The sequence below is a fragment of the Apium graveolens genome, chromosome 10, assembly GCF_009905375.1.
Source record: "Apium graveolens cultivar Ventura chromosome 10, ASM990537v1, whole genome shotgun sequence".
Lineage (NCBI taxonomy): Eukaryota > Viridiplantae > Streptophyta > Magnoliopsida > Apiales > Apiaceae > Apium > Apium graveolens.
The window spans coordinates 83,776,081-83,786,551 of NC_133656.1; positions in this window are offsets into that span (position 1 = coordinate 83,776,081).

Here is a 10,471-nt window from a genome sequence, read left to right on the forward strand (position 1 = left end):
GGTCTGTTTAACTTGTAACCCCAGAAAGTAACTCAATTCTCCCATCATACTCATTTGATACCTGGACTGCATTTACTTTGCAAATCTCTCACAGAGTTTATCATGAGTAGATCCAAAAATAATATCATCAACATATATTTGTACTAATAAGAAGTCCTTACCATGGTATATATAAAAGAGAGTTTTATCAATTGTACCTCTTGTGAAACCACTCTCTTGCAAAAATAGAGCAAGTGTTTCATATCAGGCCCTTGGAGCTTACTTCAGTCCATATAGTGCCTTATCCAGTAAGTAAACATGATTTGGATACTTTGGATCAATGAAACCCAGAGGTTGTTCAACATGAACTTCCTCTTCAAGTTCTCCATTTAAAAATGCACTATTCACATCCATTTGGAACACCTTAAACTTCTTGTGAGAAGCATAGGTAAGAAAGATTCTAATTGCCTCTAGCCTTGCAACTGAAGCAAATGTCTCATCATAATCAATGTCTTCTTGTTGTGAGTAACCCTTTGTAACCAGTCTTGCTTTATTCCTTGTGATAATTCCCTCACTGTCAGTTTTGTTTCTGAACACCCACTTTGTGCCAACTACAGATCTGTTCTTTGGTCTAGGCACAAGAGTCCAGACTTTGTTCCTTTCAAATTCATTGAGCTCCTCTTACATTGCTGTGACCCAGTCAGCATCTTGCAGAGGTTCTTCAACCTTCTTAGGTTAAGTTTGAGATAGAAAAGAATGGCAGAGACATTCATTCTGAGTGGCTTTCTTGTTCTTACACCACTGTCAGGGTTTCCAATGATTAAGTCAGGTGTGTGTGACTTAGACTATTTTCTTGCATATGGATCTTGACTCCTTGAAGACGAACCTCCCCTTGATCGATCAACTCTCTGTTATTTCTTTGATTAGTACCACTATTTTTTCCTGATGCTCCCCCTGAATCAGTGTTTCCATTATTATCAGTATTTGACTCATCAGAATTGAGGAAGATGAGTATGATGATCTTTTGAATGATGTTTCTTGAGTTGAATCACTTGCAGTAGTCTCTGGATTTGAGTCATGTTGCTCCCCCTGAACATATGCTTCAGTGTTAGAAATATTTCCAATATTTTGTGGAACCTCAGAGCTTTGAGTGATATCAGGACTTACTGTATTAGAGTCAGGACTTAAAAGTTCAACATAAGGTACTTCATTTTTAAAACTCAATTTGTCATGGCCATTTGCATCTTCTGGACCTGTTATCTTCTTATCATCAAATATACATGTATAGATTCCATGACTATTCTTGTTATCAGATTGTAAATTAGGCTTTTTTGGAAAATGGATATCCCACAAAAATTCCTTCATCAGCTTTCAGATCAAACTTGGTCAGCTGATTCGGATGAGTTTTGAGAACAAACCACTTACAACCAAAAATATGAAAGTACTTCAAATTTGGCTTCTTTCCCTTCACCATCTCAAATGGTGTTTTTCCATGCTTGTTGATCAGTGTTGCATTTTGTGTAAAGCAAGCAGTTTGCACAGCCACAACCCAGAAGTAGGTATGCAATCTTGCTTCCTTTAGCATGGTTCTTGCAGCTTCTATCAGAGTTCTATTCTTTCTTTCAACAACTCCATTTTGTTGTGGAGTTCTAGAAGCAGAAAACTCTTGTTTTATCCCCTTGAGTTTGCAGAAATCTTCCATAGAGCTATTATTGAATTTAGTTCCATTATCACTTCTGATGATCTTCACTTTGTATGTTGATCCTTTTTCCAGCACCCTCACATGATCAAGAAAAATGGATGAAGATTCATCATTAGTGTGCATAAAATACACCCATGTGTATCTTGTATATTCATCAACAATTACGAGTGCATACCTCTTCTTGGAAATTGACATAACATTCACTGGACCAAAGAGATCAACATGAAGTAGATGATATGGTTCAAGAATGGAGGATTCAGTTTTCCTCTTAAAAGATGTTTTCCTTTGCTTGGATTTATGGCATGAATCACATAAACCATCAGGAGTAAACACTGTATTGGGCAATCCTCTTACAAGATCTTCCTCACAAGTTTATTGATATTGTTGAAGTTGAGGTGAGAAAGTCTTTTATGCCAGTTCCAGCTTTCTTCCACAGATGCTCTACTCAGTAGACAAACTTTTGAATCATCAATACTTGTGGAGACCCTGGCTTCATATAAACTACCATGTCTTACACCAATCAATGCAATCTGTTATCAGACTTACTGACAATTTCACAATGTTCCTCATAGAAATTATGATGGTAACCTCTGTCACAGATTTGACTCACACTGATCAGATTATGCTTGAGTCCTGCAACTAGAGCTACATTTTCAATGATGACATTTCCAACTTTGATTTTGCCATATCCCAAGATTTTTCTTAAGTTTCCATCTCCATAAAAAATGATTGAACCATCCTTCTCCTCAAATTTTGATAGCAGGGATTTATAACCAGTCATATATCCTGAGCATCCATTGTCCAAGACTAGAGCATTCCTCCTATCACCATGCAATCTGTAATTTAAATCAGTTAGTGTTTTTAAGGACCCAGACTTGCTTGGATCCTTTGGCCTTTTTAAGTTTGTTAACATATGCAGCAGAAAACTTTTTATCAGAGTTTATGTTAACATCCCTACTATTAGTATTTATACATGCAGAAACATATTTTACTTTAATTAAAGAAGGTTTCAGTTTATAATAATCATAATACAAATTGTGATACTCTTTATATGTATAAATAGAATGCCAAACACTACGATAATGAAAACAAGGACTCTATGGTTTATATCTAACTGTTCTATTCCTAAACTCTGATTTGAAGGAACAGTATTTATCTTTTTATTCTTCTTGCAAGAATTAGCAAGATGATTAGTGCTACCACATTTTGAGTAGATCTTTCTAGGTGCATTAGGAGGAGTTACATAATTTCCATTCTTATTAACACCTACCTTTCCATTCCTATTTTTCCTAGACCTTTTCCTCTTGTCTTTTATGTGTAGATCGTTCAGCTTTTGCTTAAGCTGTTTCTGAGTTATTGAACCAATATTTACTGATTTTGTGTGAACTTGTCACTCTTATCAGTAATTAAGTTTGATCTAGGTGCTGAGGTCGTACCTTCCTCATGGATTGACTTAACAGTATTAGCACTAGGATTAAACTTAATGGTCTTTATTTGAACCTTGTTCAGTTTGACCTTGCTATCAGTTTTATTGGTTCTATTCTCTCAGTTCTTTTCCACTTATCTTATCAGAATTAGATCTAACAGAATATCCTAATCCTGATCCCTAACAGCCATTCTCTAAAATTTCATCAGTTGACTTTCCTGAGTTAGTCCAAAGTTTAATAACTTCTCTTTCTTTTGCTAGCTCCTTCTCTAGATAAGTATGTTTTTCTAATAATTTTTCTTTAACATAAACAACATTATTTCTTTCTTTTTGAATTTCTAGCATGGAAAGCAACTTAATTTCTAGGTGATCATTCATTTTCTTTAACTCAGAGTTTTCATTCTTGATTCTATTATTCTCTAAGGTTTGATCCTCATAACTAACATGGAGAGACTTAAGAAATAATCTTAATTCATAGATAGATATCATCAGTATCATAAGCAAGTAGTAGACTGAGGTACTTTTAATTCAGCATTGTCAGCCTTAGCATCAGTTTTTTTCCATAAGAGCATAAATGACTCCATCATCTGAATCCGATGAATGATCCCAGTTTCTCTTCCTTGAGATCAAGGCTTGTTTCTTCTCAACTCTTGGTTTTCTGTAGTCAACTGCAAAGTGTCAAATTCCATCACAGTTATAACATCTCTCATTTGACTTGTCAAGTTTTCCTAGTCTAGATTACTTCCCATCAGTATTTCTTCTATTGTTCCTCTTATCAAAATTTGAAGAACTGGAACCTTTTCTGGAAAATCTTCTCCCTTTCTTGAAGTTCTTATAGATCATCTTCTTGAATCTTTTAACCAGTAAGGCAGCCATTTGATCCATGTCTTTATTATTGTTATGATCACTGTCAGTATCTGATTCAGTATCAGTATTTGAGTCATCATCAGAATTTGATGATTCAGTATCTGACTTTACAATCATGGATTTCCAATTGGAGTAACTTTTCCTCCTAACTTTCTCCTTTGGCTTCTCTTCAACCTTGAGTGTAACTGGTCTAGATTTAGATCCTTTCATCTTGCTTCTTTGTTCCATCTCTACTTTATGAGTTTTCAGAACTCCATAGATCTCATCTAGAGGTGTGTTATCAAGTTAATAGTTATCCCTTATTGATGTGACTTTAAAGTACCACTTTTCAGGGAGAGCAAATAGTAACTTTAAGTTGAGTCCACCAAATCATATTCTTTATTGACAAGGGATTAAGTCATTCAGAAACTTCTGAAATCTATCATAGATCTCAGTCAAAGTGCTCATATTTTTTAGTGAAAACTGTCCTCATGTTCTTCTGGTAGCCAGTTGTACCTTGATACTCTACTAATAAAGCATCCTATATCTCTTTTGATGTCTTACATCCACTGACTCTATTGGACATAACACTATCAAGAATGTTTGTGCAGGGATGTGTCTGACCTAGCATCCTTCATGATAGATGAAATATCTTTAGGAGAATAGTCATTCATGTCTTTGTCTATCATCTTCTCTAGTTCTCCTGCAAGCAAAATAACTACCTTCATTGGTCTATGAGGACCATCATAGATCCTGTTTAGATATTCAGGATCCTTGGCTTCAAACACATGGTCATCCTGACTTTCCAGATTGGATATTCATGCATCTTCAGGATAGGCACATTGATTGCTTCATACCTACTCATGTTGCTGCTTATCTGTGATGTGGCTGGGGGTGGTGGCTTCGGATTCTGTGTTTCATCTTTTTTCCGATATTGTTGATTGATTTTTCAGATCTTAAATTGTTTGTGCATTAACAGCAAGCTCTGATACCAATTGTTAGGACCCTTAATCAACTATAGAGGGGGTGAATACAGTTAATACAATTAATTCGACAAAGCTTCAACAGAATCAACAGTTTTTATATTAATTGATAAAAACTTATTATAAACGTACTCTCTCGAAAGAATGAACAAATATCTTGAGAGTTTCTAGGTTATGCGAAAGATATAACCAATGTCGCAATGCATATAGCATGAACCTAATCTGTGCTTTATATAAAGCACAGCTACACAATGTATAGGAATCATATTCTATCAACAACAAGGAAACCTATACAATGCTTCTGCGATAAAGTCATTCACCGCCTTGAGTTCCTGTTTCCTAATCGAAGATCAACTGATGTGACAAATACTAATTTTTATCATCCGTTGACATCATCATCCATCGATATCATTATCCGTCAATATCATCATTCGTTGATGTCATCATCATCCGTTGATATAGTTCTGATTTGAACTTTTGATAGTTTCTGCTTGATATCATCATTGTTCCTAACATTTTCCAGCTGAATTGAACTGCGTTGTTTCTTTCCAATTGTTGTTGTTGTTGGATGTCTGACCCTTGCTCTTGAAGTACTTTGGCTTCCTAACTCTTATGTTAGAGAATTTTCTTACAAGGTAAGCCATTGACCGGTTCATCTCATCTAGTTCATCAAGGGTGTAGAATTCATCCTCCTCTAGCTCTAATATTACTTAGTTTTGTGGTTTTTTTTTTTCTACTCAACAGCTTGAACAACTGGTGTCTGAGCTTCTTGTTGATCTTCAGATGTTTTGTTGTCATTGGCGACCAAGGAACTTGATCCTTCAACAACATGCCATTGACCAGCTCTCAATGAATTTCTCTGTAACATATCCAGCTCATAGGTCTTCAAGATACCATACAAGACTTCCAGAGTCATTCTTCTTAAATCTCTTTCTTGTCTAATAGCAGATATCTTTTATTCCAAATGATTAGAATGGGTGAGCAAGAATTTAAGGTTGTCCTCTTCAGCTTCATAATACTTGTCATGAAGCTGCAAATCATTTATCAGCTTATTGAACCTTTCAAAAACTTCAGGTATACATTCCTTAAGAGGCAGTCTCCTGAACTGGAAAAGGAGAGGTAGAATTGAGTGAAAATAGTGAGCAAGATATTACTATTAAAAGTAATATATATGTGAGAAGTGATGAGATCACTTTAACAGAATAGAGATATTTAGGTGTTACTTGTTCTTTTGTTTCAGGTTCATCACATGGTACTGGTATTCCTGATCTCAAACTTAAAAGAAACGTTGTTGATCTAGTTCCTGATTTTCCTGATATTTCTGAAGCCTACAGTACTGATTCTGATTCTGATAATGATGATGATCCTAATGGTGTACAACTTAAAGCTTCTATTTAAGCTTCTAAACTTTCTACTTTTACATCTTCATCAGGTCATGCTGCTCTTAATTCTCATAGAGAACATGAGTGGAATCATTCTTGGAGGCTAGTTAATGAAAGAATTTATTTAGAAGCTACTCATACTCTTTTGGATCATGCCATAAACTCTGCTGCTAATCTTGAGATTAAGAATGTGATGAAAGCTACAACTGTGCTCGTCAAATGGATGCATTCTTCTATTTCTACCTTGAAAGATTCTAATATTGACATAAAAGAAGAAGTTGCTGAACTTTCTGTGACTTTAAAGGGCACAAATAAGTATAATGGATTAGCCAAAAGGATGATGAGTGTGGAATCTCAGCAAGAGCAGATGAATGAAAGATTGGCTGCTATTGAAGCAAATCAATAGGCCACAAATCAAAAACTGAATGCCATTTTCTCCTTGTTATAGGGTTTTGATGTCAAAAAGGGGGAGATGGTAGCCAAGACAAAATATGCACCTGAATCAGTATTGAGGAAAGATGATGTCAATCCTGATAATATTGGTGAAGGGACCTCCGATGTTGTGGTGGTTCAATCTAGAACTGGAATTAAAACTCAAACTCAAACCACACAGTCAACTCATGTCTCTAAAGATTTTTCAAAGACTGTAAAAACTCAAACAATTACTCACTCTCAGATGCTGATGGAAAAGCATATTGTATTTGCAATTCCTGATGAGGATGAGGTGATAACTGATAATCCTGATAACGCCACAGATTTTACAGGATATTCAGGATCAAGGCTGGTGATAGTATAACTCTCTATCACAAGGAAAAAAGAGTTGAGGAGCTATTTGATAGGAGGGCTCTCACTCACTTGGTCGATGAGTTTCGTGACATGTCATAGGAAGAAATGCTCAACAGCAGGAGGAAATTTTCAGTCAACTACAACTACAAATCAAGGTCCTTCTAGAGGAACATGAAGAGCTAGAGGGCCCACGAGTGGTAGGAGAGGTGGTAGAGCTAAGGCTGCAAGGAATGTTCAACAATCTATTGTTCCTTCATAAAGAAGAACTAGATCTAGTGGGATCAGGATTGAAGAAATACCTGAGACATCTCAGTCTCAGTCTCCCAAAGTAATCATTGATCCTATGTTTCTCAATCCTGTACTTAGATCAATAGAATTACCAGTAGAGAAGAAAGTCAAGATGAAGTTGAAGTTCAATTATTTAGAAGACCAAGACAATTGCAAATTGAAGCAGCTCCTGACAACATATCTATAAATCCTGACACAGGAAATCTTGACACTATAAATCTTGGCAGTCCAGTTCCTGATCCTGAAAAATGGTCAATTCCCTATGTTCTTGAAGATGAAGAAGAAGGTGTCTTGGAGCATTTAAATCTTCAAGTCTTGTCTGCTTATGTTGATGCTTATAATGCTGAGATTGAAGAAGAAAGAAGAGAAGAAGGAAAAATCAGAATAGCAGTCAACATGGCTAATCAAGGATTTAAATTTATATTGTGGAGGTCTGGAAGAAGTAGATGGAGGATCACAAACAGAAAAGTACTTAGAGAAAGGGAAGAGAAAAGGACTTATTGATTTCCTAAGTTCAAGCATAACTACAAATGAAAGAAGGTTGATGATTTGGAATGCAAGGAGGAAATGAACTTTGTTCTTGGAGGAATAAGGGATGAAAGCCTTGTGTTGTAAACAGAAATGATGATACACCTTCTTGGTTGATACATGCTAAAGCTCTCAAATTTTATGGACCATACACTAGAGTGGGAATTGGGCATCATGAAGCTGAACTGATAAATTCTGGAATAGTGGATTTTACATTGGCTGATAGACCTGGTCAGGAAGTTATAGCTAATCATTTGGACAGGCTTCAAGCTATGAAAATCATTATTGATAGACATGATGGCTTAGAACCAAAACAGAAAATTTGGCTTATGCTAGAAGGAGATCAAGTTCAAGTTCTTTCTCTTGATGAGCTGATGATGATGACAACCAAAGAACTCAAGTACATTCATTATCTATTGAAGGTTAAAAATTAAGCATCTAAAGAATGGTCAGACTTGATATTTTATGCCATCAGAAGAAGGATTCTTGGAAATGGCTCTCAGTACTTTAGACACTATGTTCCCATATACATGAATCTAAATTATCAGGAAGTGAACATGAGAAGAGGTGTAGCTATATTTGAAACTGTGCTCACTGAAAGGCAATTAACTCTGAATCTTGATGCATTAAAGCCATGTTTTGTGACACTGGATGAGTTGATGTTAGAGAGGACTCCAATTAGAAGTTTGAGAGCTGACATATATCATTTATCTGAAGAAATTAAATATAAAAGGAACTTGAAGAACGGGCTAGAGCGGTTACTCTGTAAAAAGATAGATGATAGAGTAAAGGCATTTGTTTAGAGATACTTCAGAGTTTATAAAAAATTATAAAGATTAGCTTTTGTATCTGATTATGATCTACAATCCTTGTATTCTACATTTTGTCTTTCTATTTTTGGCATCTAACATAACTACAGAATTTATGCTTATTCTACAAAGCATAAATTTGGCGAGATTGTTGGAAAATTTCTAAGTCAGAAATCAGGATTTGCTGGGATCAGGTTCAGGATTTGTCAAAGTCAGTCATGATCCATCATGTTCGTCAGGATTTGCTAAGGCATCGGAAACTGCATGCAATCAGGATTTGCATCAGGATGAAGACTGTCAGGAGATGACTGTATTACAGGATAAATCAGAATCTGTTGATTTATACAGTCCCAGCATTTGAGGAGTATTATATTATCGATTCCTAATTTATAGGATCGAAACAGTTGATTTAGATATGTAAAAAAACAAGATAAATCATATTGTAACATATCTTGTAATTGATAGAGATTGATTGTGTAGCTTTGTGTTATATAAACACAAAATAGGTTATCCATTTTTGGGTGTGCATTACTCGAGTATTATCATAACCTAACAGCTCTGAAGAATATTGTTTTTTTAGAAAGTTTTGTAGCAGTTAATCAATATTTTATAAATTATTATTTGATTCATTTATTCTTACTTTACTTCTTTGATAAGCGAATTGTTTGATAATTATATCTAACTCCCTTAAACAATTATCATTTACTGGGTATCATCCTGACATTCGGCGAGAGATATAAGAGCTCAAACATTACACCAATAATTAATTGGTTTAAACACGTATAATTTTAAGTATAACAAACAAAATCCAAGTTTAGACCAGCACCGAGGTACGGGAATCACTTCACCAACATTTGGCGTATACACATATACTTCTAAGTATAACGAATAAAAATTCAATTTTGGGCCTGGACCGTTGACATACAGTAACTAAATGGGTTGGTCTTCAGCAGTATACTAAGCCTAATTGTTTTATAAAGTCGATTTCATATTATTTGCCAATTACGTGAGATACGCTTTTAAATCGAAACTGATTTGAGTAAGTAAATAGAAATTCTTTTGTACTCAAACCAAACCAATTATAGTTTTAAAACCAAAATTATGTTGTTCCGATTTTGGTTTCATTCCCGAAAATTAACGGCTCAACATGATAGAGTGAATTGTGATATAGGGCATGTTTAGCCTATGACTTACAATCTCGCACGAGAATAATATTGATTTAATTTATAAATGGAATTTGATAATTTTAAGTTAATAAGTTGAATGTTAGTACTAACGTACTTTTTTCAATTTATTTTAATTTTTATTTTATTTATTAATTTTCATTTAAAAATATATGTTTTAAATGTTAATCTAATTTAAAATTTATGAATTAAGATATTTATATTTAAAATTATTTATTTAAATTAATTTAATAAAAAATTAAATTTATAAATAAAATTATTTAAATAAAATTATATTTATAAATATTGATCTAATTATTATTTATAAATTACTTATTTATTTTTAATTATAAGTTCATTATTTAAAAATTTTAAAAATGGACATGGTTGATACATGGACTCTACGGAGAGGTAACGGCCAAGTCCATATAGGAAACGAAAGTAGGGATGCTAATATGGAAATAATAGTCCCGCTCCATATTTTTTAATTTTTATATAAATCTATGCCTGGTAGAGCTGGTCGTTGTGCGGGTGTGAACCCCCGCTCGGGACCGACTCGTACGGAAACCATGTTTATTC